This window comes from Argiope bruennichi, chromosome X1 (genome assembly GCF_947563725.1).
Source record: "Argiope bruennichi chromosome X1, qqArgBrue1.1, whole genome shotgun sequence".
Taxonomy (NCBI): domain Eukaryota; kingdom Metazoa; phylum Arthropoda; class Arachnida; order Araneae; family Araneidae; genus Argiope; species Argiope bruennichi.
The window spans coordinates 45,321,974-45,341,296 of record NC_079162.1 but is presented as its reverse complement, the minus strand read 5'-3'; positions in this window follow the sequence as shown (position 1 = coordinate 45,341,296).

Below are 19,323 nucleotides of genomic sequence, written 5' to 3'. Positions count from 1 at the left end.
ATAGGAAATTGAACTCAAATAATAAAGATTGGCTAAAAAGTCGAATTCGAACAATTCACGGTATATTATATTAAAAACAATGGAGAAAGTTTTATTGAGTTATTTGTTGATGTAGTTGAGATATTACAACTAAAATTATGAGCTTTCCATAACTTGAGAAAGGGCACGACTTAAATGGAAAAATGTATTCCATGTCATCTATTGCGTCTTTAAAGATTTTTAGTATTTTTGGTCACTTTTTTTATTGCTTAAATTTCCCCTCGTCATTGCTAAACTTTAGAAAAAACCCTTTGACATTAGTTTCATAATTTTAATCCGAAATTTCTTTTTACTATATATCCTATTTTTCTCTCCACGTTTTACTATATCTTACTATTGAGTTATTTTTTAAAACTTCCTTTCACCTCAACGGTGTGATGACTAAGAGTTGAGTTTTCACACAACCCCTAAGTTCAATAACAAATTGTTTTAAGCTACGCGTGAGTATATTTTTGCTTGGTCGTTGCACCACAACGGTAACTGTAACTTGTCTTATTAAAATCAGTATAGTCACTATAGTATCGACATGTTATTTCCCTGTCTTTATGAGGCGTCGTCTAAAATGTAAAGGACTTAAAAAGACTTTATCGATTACCTTGTGTTGATATTTTAAGGAAAATTGTTCTTACTTGGTGCGGAATGAATGGCGCAGTGGTAGAATTCTATGAACTGAAAGCGAACAAATCGCAAGTTCGTATCCGATTGCTGCCAAGTTGCCTAAAACTTATTTAGCTATTGATTTACTTTATTTCTCATTTGTTCTTGAATGTTCTTATAATTTCTGTCTCTTTCTAAATCTGGAAGATTTGAATCATTTCGTCTTTTGGATAAAAAGGGGTGCAAGGTTTATTTCCTTGAATATAGTCTCGAGATGAGATTAGCGAGTGTATTTCTGACTTTAGTTAACACACGATTTGTCTACGCTAATTTCCTCTAAGCGACAATATAAATACTATAAATTGTTTGAAAAAACAATAAATAATGTAGTTGCAATTATTTTAGTCATAATTTCAAGAAAATTGTCCATTATTATTTGTTTTACTACGAAATTTCTTTGTCATTGCCATGAGAAGCACAATGCAGCATATTCACTTGAAAGATAAAAAGCAAGAACGAGATCTTGAAGTATTTTGAACTCGTATAATTTTAGAAAAGAATATCACTTCAAGAGCTTTGCTCAGTGTAAGAAAATAGATAGCGCAAGTCTGAAGTTACGGTTAAGCTGGTATTCGAGAAATTTAAAAACATTTAGAACAAAGTTAATTAAAAGTATTAGATGTGCTTGTATATACCACAATTTCCTCATTACTTAGTAATGCCGCGGTGAGGTCTCGGCTTAGGAACCGTCAGGATTCGGGTTCGGACCCGATTCCATCGAAGAACCGTCGTGTAAATGGGTCTGGTGGACGCTCAATTCATCGGGTCTAAATGTCCACCTGCTTTTATGTGGTGTGGAAGTTTGGACGGAGGTTGTCAAATGTCCTTGTCATCTGATTTCGGTTCAAAATTACGAGGTTCGGCCCAAAATAGCCTAGTTTTGCTTTAAAACGGGATGTTAATATAACTCATTACTTAATAAAACAAAATCATTTCTTTTCCGCCTAAAAATGTTGTGATGTAGTTTATATATAGGACTGTAAGAATAAACAAAAGAAATTATCATGAATATTTATTGTACATTCATTATAAAAAATGGGTTTAAATGAGGGAAAAACTATTGCAATACGAAAAAAAAAAAATTAAACGTATATCTACAGCCCTCTCAGTACGCATGTATTAAGAAAATTTTTCTTAAGAAATCGAATTGCTTAGAAGCCATAATTTACAACAGACCATATACATTAAAAGCAATTATATTCATGCATCTATATCAGCCATATGGAAAACTAACTTTACGTTCTATTTTTATAGAATTCATAGTCGTCTAAATAGAACAGCTGCAGAAAAGTTCAGAGAGCTAGAAGATATAAATTTTATTTAATGCCTTTAAATTATTCACTTTTCTAAAAATTTTATAAATTCAAAATATATAATAGTAATTTTTTTTTTGCTTTACAGATGGTGGTTTTGATTATAAAAAGGTAGGTTATAATTCATTGCTTTTCCTTTTAAGAAAGTCGACGAGTTTTATTCAATGTCGAGAAAACACTTGTTTTTAATTACATAGAGCACTGTGTTTCGCGAAATGTTTGTAAAAATAAAAATTATATTTTTAGAAATAAGCGATATCCTTAAAATATCCCAGTAGAATAAGCCCTTTTGCCTGCTCATGTGGAAAATAGTTGTAGAGAAATATTTTAATCATAAAGTTAAATTTGAAAAATATCGGAATTTTAAATCACTCACAGTATTTATATTTGTCAGAACAAAATAAAAAGTTAAGAACTACATGAATAAAAATGTCGGCCTGTTTCAAATTTTAAGCTAATTTCATGATATATTTTATTTTTAACTGCATTCTTATTTATATTAAAAGGCAAAATTTCATTGCCATTAAATACAAACGAAATTATTGCATACGTTTGATTATATGCTGTCAATTAGTTCATCGAAAAAATATATATTTTTATTCGTATAAAAGCTCAGTTTTGCTTATAATTAAAAATGCTTCTCTGAATTCGAAATTTAATACAGTTATAATAATACAGTTTTATTGGAAATCTTTCTGGGTTTGATTTTTAGATTTCGTTTTCTTTATACTACCATTGTTAGTTTAATTTATTTTCTTTACGCTAAAATTGTCAGCTCAATTTATTGAAAATGAAACTTTAACAAAAAAAAGTTTTGGTTATTTTTAAATTTTTTGCCAAAATTATGAAATTACACAATATATGCCTTAATTAATTCTCCAATGAAATCAGGAAAGGTCGCGATGGCCTGGTGGTCAGGTCTCGGCATCGTAACTGGTGGGTTTCAGGTTATACCCGATTCCACTGAAGAATTGTCGTGTAATTGGGTATGGTGCACGTTAAATCCGTCGAAGTCAAATGCCCTCCAGTTAGTGGGGTGTGGAAGTTCAGAGAGGGAGTGTCAGTTCGGGTGTCGGCCACATCATCTGACTGCGGATGAAAATTACAAGATCCGTCCCAAAATAGCCCTAGTGTTGCTATAAAAGGAGACGTTAAAGTAACTAAACTAAATGAAATCAGGCGATTGGGAAATGTTGAACATATTAGGATTTGAGCTCAGCTATAAGCACTTTGGAGCGAGGAATTCTTGGCATCGAATGAAGGAATAGGAAATTAATATTTAGATTAAGTTCCTATTTTGATTTTTTAGAACCTATTTGTGCTGAACATTGCTTTAATGATTTGTTGCAATTTGCATTCTTCATTTGAATTGCTCGTCCTGTGATTCGAGTCTGACTTGCTTTTTTTTTTCACTTCAGCTATATGAAGCTGCAAAAAGAAAAAGTGCAGCCGAGCGCAGCAGGGCCGACTTCTGGAAAGGCCAATACCTAAAACTTAGGGAACGGCTGGGACCGCAGCAACAGGTTTGAACTTATTTTACTTGAAATAGTCATTTCGCTACTGCTTTAAGAATTGATTCAGTGCAAATATCTTTGGGGGGGAGAATGTGGGATGAATTATTTAAATTATCTGTTATTAAACTATCTATCCTATGCTCATAAATCCTCCGCCCTCCAAAGAGGATTTATAAGCATTTATAAGCTTATTATAACTTTAATGCTTTGAGACTGCTGTGCAATGAGTTGCATGATTCTTCTTGTACTTCATAGAAAGCTATGAAGGTTTCCAATTGACGCATTTTTTCTGTAAACCTTTATATTTAGAAATGTAAATAAAACCCCAAGAACTTTTTTCCATTTGTTAATGAGATCCTAGCAAATTATAAATAACTTATTTGATATACAATTTGAAATTGTGAAAAAACAAATATTTGACAAATTCTATATCATTGATTCTAGTCACCCTTGGTGACCATCTGATTCTCCCGGAATATTGGTTTTATTTAAGTAAAATAATTTTCATATAGTTTCATGAGGGGTCTGATTAAATTTTAAGACATTAAATCTGGTGCTTTAATTGATCTCCATATGATCTGCGGTACCATAGTTCTATTAAGAATGTAGTCCACTTGATTCATCTTCTAAATTTTGTAGTAGTTTCTCGATTCATTTCTAATGATAATAATTTCTAGAAATATTAAGCTGAGCCCTTTAGCTTACAAGAAAGGTGAAAAGGCGAGCGTTTCTTATTTGAAAAAACAATGAAAAGGGTTTGAATTTTGGAGCATAAGATGTAGAAATCTATTATGTAGTAAAAGGATGTAGAAATCTGGTAGAGATATGTAGAAATGTGTTCTACATAGGTAAAAAAATCCAAAATTAATGAACTCGTGTCATTTAATATCATTTAAGACATTTTTTGAATTTTGAAATGCAAATTTTTTGTATATTGTAATGTTTTCAAAATGGTATGGTATTTTATGGTAGATAAACGCTATATTTTCGCTTAATTTTTTAAAAAATTCTATTACTTCAAAACAACTCGCTTCAAGAAATGCGTATTTTCATCCTCTGAAGTATTTATGTGCCACGCTTCCATAACTCTAGTTCAAACGATATGACTTGTATGCACATAATATTTGTGGAGATATATTTGATATGGAAAGCAATGAATTGAATAATTTCGTTTTGTCTATTTTACCAAATAATGAATCGCTTGACTCATTCTTTGCGACTTGAAATGCGAACGTGATTCACACTGTTACATTAATTTAAGCAAACAGTTCCGAAATTTTTTTTAAAAAATGCGGACAAATTACTTGATTTTTAATAGCGAATGAGCCCTGATGATATAATTTGATATATTTCAATAATACAGCTCCTAGTGGATTTCTAATTAAATATATCAAATTATATTATCAGGGTATTATATTATAATTATCAGGGTATTATATTATAATTATCAGGGTATTATATTATAATTATCAGGGTATTATATTATAATTATCAGGGTATTATATTATAATTATCAGGGTATTATAATTATAATATAATACCCTGATCTCCTAGACAGCTCCCTGACAGCTCCTAGTGGATTTCTAATTTCTAATTAATAGGCTTACTTATTTCATATTATTCATTTGGGATTTTGGGATAAAAATTAATAGGAAATCATGCATTTTTTTTAAATTTTAGAAGTTACAATATGTGTCTAAATACATGTATGAGAGCATTGAATTATCTGATAACACTTTGAAAATGATCTAACTTTGCATTATTTCACCACTTTGGAATTTTTACTGTTTTACAAGAAAAAAAAAAGATTATACAATAAGCTGTTTTAAATTAAGCTAATCAACATAATTTCAATAGAATTCAGATAAATCAGTAATATGTTTAGAATCTTTTTTCACTATCCGTTCATTTTCATATATAAAGTGACAAAACTTGCATTGATTCCGGATTCGAATGTGCGAGTATTGATTGGATTTGGATTTCTGGCGCAATATACTGATACAGAACATGCTGCGCCAAAACAGCGTAAAATTTTCTCAGTAAGATAAAAAATAGTTTAACGTTGCAGAAAGTATAACTGATTATGTTCAAACTAGTCAAAAGTTGAAAAGTATTAAAACTAGAAGTAAAATTTCATTAATACCCACATCTTTAATATACAAGAAAGTGTTTGGATGATGTTTCACACCCAATAAAAAAAGTTAAGGTAAAATTGTTCGAATTAAAATGTTTACAACGAAGATCAGTAAAATTTGTGCATTCTGTTAAAATGTGACGGGCTATAAAAATATCTTCAACTTATACTTACTGGAGCAGGCGCGCCAAATAGTAAAAATCTATCAAGCGAGTGTGACCAATGCATAGTCGGAATAAAATTACGTCATAGCGCCAGTTTAGTTTAGACGACCAGTTGGCAGATGTGGTTTAGTGAAATGAAGCTTGTGGTACCAGTATCGAAAATGATTAGTTGTATTAGAAACTGTTTATATAATTGCAAATTTTTTCAATTTATTGTGAATTGTTTTTCTTCACGTGTCACGAATTTTGCCGTTGACCATTCCAAGATTTTTTTATGCAGGCTTTCTTTTTCTATTATTTCATGTGCAATTTGTAAATAATTATTGAAAAGGTTAATAGTCATAATGCATATATTACAACAGTATTGATGTTGTATCTGAAATTAGCAAAAGTCATTGTCTAGAGAAGCAACATAGCTTCACTGTACCTATATTCATTTCGTACCTCGAACATAAATATTCATCAGATAAATATGAAAGGGAAATGAACATCAAATCATCAGACTGTCCTCTCTTTTAAAGGCTGCTATGGTTTTCAATTACCTTGTGTTTTTTTTGGACTTGTGAAATGGCAGAGCCTGAAATAGCACCATATTTGTTTCCCACTTCCAGTTAGTTTTGACTGCTTGCTGGATTAAGTAGTATTTTCTTGTTAACACAATGCGGGCGAGTCGCGAGATTTCTCGTTTTAATCAGGCCGGGTATCTCGCTTTCATGTTTTTTTCGGCTAAATAAATGCATACCCAATCAGAGGCAAATATTTAACACATTAATGACCGCAAAGAAATCAATAAGACATACGCCTGGGACAGCACGTATTAGGTCAAACTTGTACATTCTTAAAATCATCATAACTTTGCTATTTATGAAGCATTTACAGATGGGACGCGAAACACGAGAAAATTCGTGAGCGGTCCGTAACGGATGGAGCGCTAAATACGAGAAATTAATGAGCTTTCCTTAATGTCTTGAAACAAGATAAAGCTGCGAATCTTGCCGAACAACCTTGCACAAGGAAATATGCTTTACCAAATATCATACTCTAAAGCATTATTCAAATCTGTGAAATAAATGGTAGTTAAAATGTAAAAAAAAAAAAAAAAAATACATATAAAATATATAATATTTAAGAATATTTTATGTAAATATAATACCAAATGCAAATTAAAAATGTTCATATATGCATCCTATTGTTTGCCAAGCATGTTTCTAGCGTTCAAAAATATGAGGGCCCTGGAAACGCATTGAGAGCGCAGAGCGCCGTATGCAGTGTGTTAAGATGCTCAATAAAATATGGAAACAAAATGTCTATAGGTAGTATCCAACACACATTGACGGAAAGAGCAAAATTATATACATGAAAAGATGCTATAATATCAATGGAATATGGATGTTTGACTAATAAATGTTGCTCACGCGGTATCGTAAAATTTCTTTAAAGGAAAAAATTTGGCAACACCACATGGTCACCCCTTTTACGCCATTTGTTTTAGAGGAATATGCGAATTTTTGCGCCCATCTTTTTCGGCATGCACAAAAAGGAGTGCAATTAGCCGATTCGGAATCTAATTCCAAGGACTGTACTATTAGTTGGATAAAATTTTCGCTTCTAAATATTCAAACAATTATAAAATTGAGAAGTGTGATTTTTTTTTTTTTAAATTTGGAGAAATGGATTTTTTGTCTATAAATGACTAGTTACCTGTTGAGAAAAATTTCAAATAGGGATCCATATTCGCTTCGCGCTTTTCTAAAATAATCAGAATAGGAATTAGACGACACTTTTTAACTTCACACTCTAATAAAATGGCACTTTGAATGCTGACACAGGAATTTTCAAAAGTACCAATGTCATTTTTCAACGTTTTAAAAATGAAATGTTGTGTCTCAAATTTGTCGCGAATTTTTCATAATTTTGTTTTTTACTTTTTCTGTAGGTTCCAGCCCAACGGAGACCTGCGGAAGAGGTTAGCGACCCCGCACCGGTAAATATCCTTTCTAATACTATTGAAAATTTTATTGTATTCATAATTAAACTTTGATGGTTAAATTTCTGACAGACGTTGTTTCGATTGACAAAATTCGAATACCAATAGTTTTGAAACCATGCGAACATTTTCCACTGATGAAAATTTTCTTTTAATGTCTATATTCACGTTTTGTTGGTTTTAATGTTCTTTAACACTAGGTTTACGGGATGCGTCAATTTTGATGTATTTCGAATTTTTTAAGAAAATTAAAACAACCGTTCGCATTTTTATTTTTTCTCTTATATTGATTTTCATCCGTTGAACGAGATCAATATATATATATATTGATGTCTATTTTCTTCAAATGTTTTGAAATATTGAAATTCTTTGTGGTGTACCTATCTCTGCGGATATGTGTCTGTTTGACGTGGTCGTAATCTAAATAAAATTTTTAGTGAATTAGTTTCACCCATGCAAAAATTACAGTAATAAATAAGAAAGCACAGATTATACCTCGCTCCCGCTATCTCAAATGAAACCAGCCCGATCAGCGACAGTAGAAAGAACCGAGCGCAGAATGTGAATTGAGTCAGAGTGCGAAAACATTTTGAAAATTGTAGCTGCTATTAGTTCGAGTATTGAAACATAAAATACTATTTTTTGAACTAGTAATATAATTGTGAAACTAAATTTTATACTATTTTAATAAAAGGCCGTTTATTTCTAAATTTGTCTAAAAGAGGAATTAAAATTTTGAAAAACAATCAGTATTTGATATATGTATTCGCTCATGTATTAAATTGATGCTTGTTCTTATAGATATATAAGAAATTTACATAAACCTAGTGTTAATTTGCATTTAATCCTGAATCCGAAATCTTTTTCAATAACTAATTGAACCTAATATTTACCATCGATAGTTTATGAAACAAAAACTTTATTCGCATTATGTATATAAATACAAATAAAAATGAATCGTCTGTTTGTTTCTTACAGCAGTCTAAATTATTTAATGTTTTAACTGTCTTACAAATGCCTCAAAGAATGACATAATTTTCAAGGAACGCTTCAGGACAAGTTTTAAATTTTTAAAATTAAAATCATTCTCTTTGTTAAATTGTAATAATGAGCGATTAAATAACTTGATTGCATCTCTCAGGTAGCACATCCTCTTTCACAATATCATACAATATTGAAAATATCGTTTAAAATAATGCAATATTGTACAATATATATGTGCTACTTGGACTAAGATTTGTTTTGGAAGTGAATTTGAAATTAAACAGAGTGAAGATTAAATAGTTTTATTTTGCTTTATTGATACTGAGAAATTTTCTTGATATAAAAAAAGGCTTCTAAAATTATAAACATCTATCGAATGTTTCAACCGGAATATTTAAATTAGTTCTTTACCATTCTTCAAAAATTGGCAGCTTAAGAAAAACTAGAAGGCAAAGAAGATATTAATAGACGATCCATGTCAATTTTTGAAATTTCAATACATTTAGGTTCAAAATTTCATTTTTAAAAAAATGAAATGACGAATTTATTATTTAAAAATCTAAAAATACTTTTTGTCAAGAATAATATCCACACAACTGCCTTTTCATTCGGTCTGTTATATGCTGCGTTATGCTGTTTTGCGGATCTACCTCTTGCATATTTAACGACAATAAAGCATTAATCAGACGGAGATGTAAATTAAATCTAATTATGAATCATGAGCGAATTAACTCTTTTATCCTATTTTCAAAAAAAAGAGAAATTCCTTATTCATCTAGAGAAAGAGAGCAAATGCAATTTTAATAAAAACTTACTATTAATAATTATTTCCACTGAAATCAATTGTAAAAAGAAATACAGGTTTCTTTTTTTAATTTCAAAAAGTGAAATGATACCATTGTTTAGGCATAACGAGGGAGCTGGCATATTTCGGTTAGTGAGTTTATGTAAGAGGAAATTCAAGGCCGTGGTGGCCTGATGGTAAGATCTCGATTCGGAACCGTAGGGTTTCATGTTTGAGACCCCATTCCACTTGAAAACCGTCTTCTAAGAGGGTCTGGTGAATATTAAATTCTCCATCAGGGCCCACTGATGTAGCATGGAAGTTTAGAGATGGGGGGTGCCAGCTCAAGTGTCGCCCTCGTTATCTGATCCCGGTTCAAATTTAAGACGCCTATCCCAAAATAACCCTAGTGTTTTAAAAGGGGACGTTAATATAACTGAACCAAAACGTAAGAGAAAATTCAAGCTGATGCATCATAACGTAGAAAAGTTTAAAAAAATTCAATATTTAAAAATTGATTATGAATTATTGATTAATATCGTTTTATGCAAAACTTTGACTCAAAAGTTTGAAATCTTGTTAATTTTGATATTTTACTTTGCAGCTTCCCCTTCCAAAACGGTCTCGGCCCAGCGACCCAACACCACCACCACCACCAGTAAGTCTCTCATTTCTACTTTTTGTAATAATACTGAATGTATAATGTTAAAATATTAAATGAACATTTTTATTGTGATGTTATAGTACTTTTAACTATACGCTTTTCGCAATCGTCTTATTCATCTGGAAATGCTGGGCCCACGGTGGCCTGGTGGTAAGGTCTTGGCTTCATAACCGAAGGGTTTTAGGCTCAAGGCCCGATGTCGTGTGAGCGGGTCTGGTACATTAAATCCGCTGTTGTGGATTCCAGACGTCCTCCCGCTGGTGTGGTGTAGACGTTTGGATTTGGGTGCCAGTTCAGGTATCGTCCTCTTCATCTGACCGTTGTTCCAAAATTACGAGTTGCGTCCCGAAATAGCGATAGTGTTGCTTTAAAACGGGACGTTAATATAACTAAACTAAACTAAGCCTGGAAATGCTGATAATGGTTCATTTTGGCAGAATCTGTAATGCATAACTTTTGCATTTATATATACCATAACGAAATATTCTTTTTCATTTTGAAAGATTTTCAGTCATGTTGTTTTAGCAGTCTTGCACTCTTTCCATTCATTGACAATATAAATACGCTTAATGGTGTGAAATGGCATAAAATGCATATTCTCCATGCCGGCTGCACCTTATTTCTCGTCGGAAATATCAATTTCATTTCAACTTGAAAATGATTCAGCAATGGATTTCAACAACAAGCCAGTTAAATTAAAGCATTAATTACGTGGGAAATATCCATTTCCTTTCAATTTTAAAATGATGTGGAAATGTATTTCAACAAATCAATTAAATTAAGGCATTATAAAAAGAGCCAAGGAAATTCATCATAATATTTAAATGTAGTTAGAAAATATTTTATTTTTTCAATTATTTAGCATCAAACTAAAAACTGAAGAATCTGTTCATTTTTATAAAATTTTGATACATTTTTTGTTTCATCTTTTGAATTTTACAAATAAATGAAGTTTTTTAAGATATTGTCCGGAAGTATAGGATATTCTAATGGCATTGAACAAACTATAATAGAATATTCGTTCATAGTATATGAAAAGTGTGCAATTCTAAACATGCATGTTTCTCAAATTCATAGAAAAAGTGTAAGTTCACGTCCATTGTTAGAAAAATAAGATCTGATAAACTTAAAAAAATTGCAAGATGCTTGATAAACAAAGAATTAAAGAATAAACACCGCATTCCTTTGTCTTCGTATGGATATTTTTTTAAAGGAAGCTAGTCGTATGGTTGTTAACCCATTAGGTACATTTGACGTAGCAGAACATAATGGCTTTTTTTTCATTTTTTTTTTGTAATACTAAATGTTCTAAGTTATTTCAATATCACGAAGAACACGAAATAAATGAATTTTTGTATAACTTTTACAACTTTTAAATGTCCAAAAAATTGTACACGAAATGCAACAGAAAAACGTGTGCCCAACAGGTTAAGTAAATATACAGCCGTGATTTATAACTATGGAGTACTCTTATCGTTGCATTGTATGAAGTATGATGTCCATCACATCGACTTCTTTGCCGCTTTTTCTGAAGAAAAAATGTAAACGATCTTGAATATCGGATCTCAGTTATTTCAGAAAGTGAGTTACTTGCACGGGGATATTTGATGGAATGTATGCGTTCAGAGTTTTAACTTCCTCTGATGGGCCAATTCATTTTTACCATTTACATCTAAATAACTACCAAAAGATATTACTCGTCTGAACACTGTCTTCACTTTTATCCATGTCACAGTGTCGAATTTTTCGCATTACACTGCATCATTCATTTCTGTACGTGATCCGAAATTCAAAATACATATAGGCTAGTTTCACCAGCTACTTATGCAAATACCAAGTATACACTGGTATTTCTGTTTATATGAAAACTTTTTTCACATATTACCCTTACTAAACTTATTAATTTATTTTTCAACTTTTGCATTTTCTCAAATTATGTGGCGTTGAAATGCAATTCACGGTACAATTTCTTTGCACGGGGAGCGAGGATTCTTGATCTGTTTGGTAACATCTTGTATTTCCAGGTAATAATGACAGGTACAGGTGATCTGCAGCACTTGGCAGTGCGAGGTCCTTATTTAATAAATCAATTCGAATTGAACATTAAAAAAAAATTTAATGCTTCGGTGTTTTATCTTAGGGCAATTTTTTTTATCAAATTTGTGAAAATGTATTTGCTTTCACTGATGTATTATGACTTCAGTGTCCTGCGCCCTGATTTGTACACTGTATAATAAACAAAATTTGAAGTGTTTATAAATATTCTCATAATAATGTGAATGTAATGAAGTAAAGGAAAACATGGCTAATTATATCGGATAAAGTGTTAACATTATCCTAATATTTTATACTTTCCTCCATTTCTAGTTTTTACTAATGTATTTAATTTGCAATTTAGAAAATGTATTCTTATATCGCCTGTTACTGCTTCCTATCGTGTTAGCGGCTGTAGGCAACTGCCTAGATGGATATCCACTATATGCTGATAATATCTTATGGCTGTTGTTGGTTGCAAATGTACCAATAATTTGTAGAAAATAACTCGTGAAATCTTTGTTTACTTTCTAAATTCGTTGTTAATATTCAATCCTAAGTTTTTACACTGGCCGTTAAATATTTATAAAAACAAGGAAAAATATTGTTAGGCATTTAAATATTTTTTAAAATTTCGCAAATTTTATAGATCATTTCAAATTTGACAATTATTTAAATCATTTAAAAATAAAAATAGCACCCTTCGGTTCCAGCTAAATCTCCCCCCCCCTCTTTTTTTTCTTTATATTATTGATTCTACTGCAGAATTTTAAATATTTACTTATACTCAGCCGTTCAACCTTTTTACTTTGTTATTCCTTAATTCCACTATTTTATATAATTCATAAAATTCAATCTAGTAGAATACTTACACATTAAGAAGAATGCATTTGTGCTTCACATTCTTAAAAGTGCTTTGAACTTTATTATTGTGATATTTTCACATTAGAAGCGTAGAGTTCATGTCATAAAACGAATTTGATTTGCCTTAAGTTAGAAATATAGTAGCCTTTGCCTTTTTAAAGTTTCTAAATAAACACGTTTTCTTAACACTGATAAACACTGACCATCTAGAAATCGGATATGGTTTAACTGACTACAATTTGAACCTGATATTCTTTTCATCAATAATCACTCTTAAAATCGATCATACCATTACGGTGGCATTCCACCTTGGGGGGGGGCGCTCGTAATTGAGGATGAGAAGCTTCCGTTATGGTGGTTGATTCTTGACACCCTTGAGGGTACACGAACGGGTGGGGGGGGCTACTTCCCATCGATGATGGGACGTACTTTCTTTGGGTGAAGGTGATGCCCCTTAGGACTCAACCACAGTTCCTGCCCTAGTTGCTGGCGTTCGTGTACCCTACAGCAATTATGGGTCAATCAAGTTTGGTCATTCAAGTCCTTGTGCCTTCTGGTCGAAGTACGGTGGCAACTGTTTGTTACAGTATCCTCAGACTATTACCAGACTATAGGCAGTAGGCAGCACATGCGTAGAAAGGCTGAAAAATGCTGTTCGGTCCATGACAAATAATTGTCCCGAAGGGACAATAACATGCCGCTGTATTATATTTTTCTTATTGCGCATGCGCTTGTAGAATTTGGTAGGGGGGGGGGGGTTTGGGGCGTGAAAAAATTGATCACTTATCAAGATTAATTCTGGCATTTTTTTCCTCTTTTTTCTTAATAATGCGAGATTGTTTTTGTTTTTTTCAATTGACATTTTAGTATAGTTTTCAAAATTTAGGTATGTTGAAATTTATTTTATTTTACCGCGTTTCTTTGTGTTAATATCCATCATTTTAATACGATACGCAGTGAAAAAGAATTTCATGGAGGCCTAAACGGCAATTTGTAGTCAAGAAAGGAATGCCTCAATATGTTTTATGAAATTGTGGCAAACATAAATCAGTCCCTTTCTACGCATGCGCTGTCTATTGACACCCTTGATCCCTCTTATAACTGGCCGAGTGTAAAACCGGCAAAGGAATATCAAAGGAATTTTGTTGACTTGTGTTAAAGAAATTCAAAATGCCTGAGATATCCAGTTTCTTGATTCATGCGTATATTATATAATGACTTAAATTTTTAAACTACAAAAAAAAAAAAAAAATACCAAACATCATTAGAGTGTAGCAAAAAAACAGATCTTTAATAATTAAATTTTACTAGCATACATAAAAAGAATAGATTGCTAATGAATTTACACGCGGAAGAGTTCCAAAAATTTTCAATAATGTAATAAAACTAGCCATTGTGAGGGCATTTTGTTGATACAAACGCACTGCTGAGTATTCACGAGGAAGAACGCTAATCACATGCATAGAATAATTTAAGTACTTTTAATTATAAGAAATTTTTATCTAAAATTTTATTTCTTTAAATACTAATTTCATATATTCACATTTAAATAATTCTAATATTAGACATGGTATTTTGTCCATATTGAGTAATTTTTTAATTCTTTTGCAAATGTACTTAAAAATGCTTCTTTTACTAGCCACCGGAGCCACCAAGGGATCCGCCAGCGTTCCCTCAAGATCCACTGGAGCCGCCTAGAAGACCAACACTCCGCTGGCGCCGACCACGACCAAGACCAAGAGGGCGGTCTCCAGTTGTTCCCCGCTTATCTTTTACAGGCCCAGTGAGTAAATTAATTTTAACTTTATTCTTAAGCCCTGTTCCGACGTACTGTGCTGCCTCGAGGCTGGCTCATTTTCCCCTCTTTCCCCTTTCTTGTGGTTTTCTGGGGTTCTTTGGTGTCTGTCCATTTTACCGACAATCTATGGGAAGTTCCGAACCGATATCCATAGGCAGGTGTGGTCATACAATGGGTCAGTTGGCAGATTTATGACCAAATCCACAAGGCCACAGGTGGTTATGCGGCTTTAGAAGCTTGCATAATGCACTTAAATTGCATGACGCCTAATTAAAAGATTGTTTAGGGTTAGGGCACTGAGATCCCAAATTTAGCATGTTGTTAATTCTTTAGTTAATACATGCACGCTGAGAAATATTTTGTCAAAATATTACCTAAATTTAGTTGATAATATAACATTTTTTCCATAATATTTCACAGCAAAAAGATTAAATTTCAAATATATAATTTCAATAAAATTTCATTCAATATTTTCTTTAATTTTCATTACAAAATTATTTTTCAATAATTTCTTATATAAAACATTCAAAGTTTTGTAAACTGCAACTCTAAGAACATTTTATAAAAAAAAAGCCTCATGCCTTTTCATATATAAATACAAATTTCATATATAATGCCTATAATTTCAGTAATGCAAAGTTATTTTTTACGAAGATAATAAGGTTCAAAATATTTTAATCGCAAAGAAACAAATTGCTACAGATAACATCGTTATTACTAACGTTTAAAAACTATTTTAAATAATCGAAATGTTTAGTTAACTTAACTTAATTCATTCCTCAAACGCTTCTTCTGTAATGCAAGCATAAAATTAATTCATGCTTACTGTGTGTTCACCACGAGAACACTTCCAAACAAATGTCTGTTTACGGCGGGCGTTATAAAATACAGGTTTATGTAGGGAAGATCCGTTTAAAGTAGGAGGAATCTGATGGAAGTCTGGAGGTTGCTTTTTTTCTTGGCGTTTATTTGGAGTGATAAAAAAACTGTTGCTCATTCGTCATCTCGCTTTAACCGCAGTTGCACTTGTCCTTATATTCGCTTAGCTTATCTCTTTTATATTTTATTAACCTTTTCTTTTGTTAATATTAATTGCAGGTCAATATAACTTTGTTTCAGAAAATTATTTTTTTCTGAAGTATATACTAAGTTTCGAAAAGTTTCAAACATGTTTAACAATGAATCTTTTGCTTTATATTCGAATATAAATAACCTTTTATAAAAAGTACTAGCTGACCTGGCAAACGTTGTTCTGCCTTATAAATTATTTCTATTGAATATTTTGGTTATTTATGAATGTATTGTAAGTGTGTAGGGATGGAATGACAGAAAGAGGAATGGAGCATTGTAGACGATGATCGCCGATAAAAACACCAACCATTCATTTTCTTAATACAATATATTTCCTTAACGTAACGAACATATACATATACATATAAATATATTACAGTATAAAAATGAAATAAAGAAAATCAATATTCACTTCAATGAGCAATTGAGTGTACGATATTTTTTCTCAGTCCTTCTTTAGGCAACACAAATAAGCTGTAAACTCAGTTTGCTCGATAGTTTGCCCACGCGAGAACATGCCACGTGTGAAAAACATGGTGTGCCCAAATCTAAGCCTCAAACAGACATCGTTTGGCCTCGCGACTTATTGATTGTCACTGCGAATGAACGAGAAATTGAACGCGTTTGAATTCGATTGGCACGTCTGTGAGAATCATTGGAATTCGTGGCAGCAAAACATTTTAGGCTTAGAATTTATCATTCAAAATGGTTTCGATAACGTTTTTCATCAATTTATTAATGACCAATAGCGTGTCATTGCATAACCATGGTGTGTTCAAATTCCGAAGTAAAATAACCGGAGATCCAACTTCCAGCCGTAGAAGGTGTGGTGACATGCCTGGCAAATCCAGTGAGTTCAAAAACTCTGTTGGATAGTTTACAGCTTCGTTAGCATCGCAAACTGTATCGATCAATTTGTATGATACCAAGTCGCCTGTCAACGATTGCTGTATGTTGAAGTTTAAATCATCGACGTCCACATTTTTTGCTGCCAAAAGGCCTCTTTCTGCCAGCCACGCATGATTTACGTATTATGTGCGCATGTCAGCATTTTGCAAATCAACGATAGTGCAGAAATTAGTGGGCAATTTTACGCATTCAGCATTTTCATAGACAGCAACTTTTCCATCACCGATATCTAACAATTGGTACGAGAATGTGTCAGCAGATGGATCTTGTAGCATTTGGATGCGAGTGTTTATTTTTAGCTGGACATTCTCAACATTACGCTACAGTGGCGATGATTTCAAGGAAGTGTTGATCTCCTCATCGTACGGTAAACGTGGATAGGAACACCCTAATTACCTAGCGTTGTGAAATATACTTTACGACCTATTATCCTACCTACCCAATTCACATGAGAAATTTCATGAAAATCGGTCGAGCCGTTTCGGAGGCGTTCGAACACAAACACCGTGACATGAGATTTTTATACATTAGATGAAATAAATTCGATATACTATTGTTTTTGTGTTAAATTAGACGGATTATCTCGCATTTGCTCCGGCAAATTTTATAGTAATTATTTACATAAATTTAAAACAAATGAAATGAAGACGATTCATTTTTTGTCATCCATGATATTGCTTTAGATTTCTTAATTGTTTTTTTTTTCTTGTGCAGTCGTTATACAAATAATTATTCAGTTTTCATTTGATTTGCATTGTTCTTTGTATACATGACATGAATATCAAATATTCTCAGTAGCCCGAATATTCAAATGATTTTCAACTTGGTGAATTCATTTTTGAACTTGTTTACAAAAATTAAATGCAATAATACCAAATATCGCCAATTTGGCGCTAAACGTTCCAATGTAAGAAATTTGAACGTAATTCTACTTATGTGAAATGAACTCTTCCTACTTTCCTGTTTCTTTAGCGAGCGCCATAAACATAGACATTAGTTTAAAAGTGTTGCCATGGTGGAGGCACAGCATAACTTTCAATTTATTTTCTTTGTTTCGAGACCTTGTAATAAGGATGCTGGATTAAATGACTCTCACTCAGTGTCATTCTTCTACTTCCGTTAAGAACCTCTTTTCAATCCAATAACCTTTATACAAGGTTTTTAAAAGTATTTCATATTTCAGGAAATCGGCACCAGCATAACGAAAAACATTATACTGTAATCAAAAAGATATAGATTGTCAGAGAAATGAGTTCGGACCCTTAATTGTTTTTAATGGCTGTTGAAAAATGGAATGATGCATAAATGAGAGATTAAATTACTAAATTTGGAGAGAATTATCCACATGTAGTTTATTGTACGTGGAAAAATATTCACATATTTTTTTTAAAATGAATATTTTTTCTTCAAATTTTAGTTCTTTGATATTTACCAATAAGGAAGACAAACAATTACATATTCAAAGAAACATTTCGGTAGAGTTCTTATCTAGCGGCCGTTCAAAAGCAAACAAAAATCACCATGTCTTATTAATGATTCGATAGGCATCGAGTTTTTTTGTTTGTACAGAGAGAAGATACTTTCATAAAATTAACAGTCCAGATTTGAAGAGTTTCAACTTACCGACCTCTCTAGACCAGAAAAGCAGATTTCTAATGTTAAACCTGTGTGTATATGTACATAATCGTAAAATTTTAAGCAAGACGGGTCAATTTTAGGATGTTAATTAGATACCTACAAAATTTTAAATGACATACAATCAAGAAATTTGTGTCTCTTTCGCCACAGAATATCCCGAACTTGGAATCTCTAGGATTTCCTGTCGGTTGAATGGATACACGGGAAAAGAGTTCTTAAGAAGAAAATATCTAAAATTTACATACGGTATACGAAAATAACTCCATACAATAGAATGATGATAAAGGGAGTGTTCGATGGGGAGTATCAGTTGAGGAATTCTGATGAAATCTTTGTTTCATCAGAACGTACGGTCTGAAACGGCACGTACATCATGGTACGAGACAAAAATTTATTCAAGGCTTGGGTCTGGGGAGATCAATTATTGCAGGAACCGCACAAGATTTCTAATTTTGATTTTGGGCATGTTTTCCTTAGCGTTGATCTATTCGAGGTCGTGGGTGGGTTTGTTAAGATGAAAAGATGTGTTGCGAGAGCAACCAGTGGCATATTAAAGAGGATAAGTTTATCTATCTGCCGAATGCAGAGAGATAAACGATAACTTCAAATGCGCTGGGCTAAATGAGTTTGGTGCACAGATTTAGCATCTAATGTGCAAAGCCGTGTCAAATTTTGAAGGAGCGCCACTTATGGGTTGATCTCAATCCTTCTCAAGTTTCTCATGAATTTCAACTCAATATCTCAAATGCGTCGGTAAATGAAATGCATT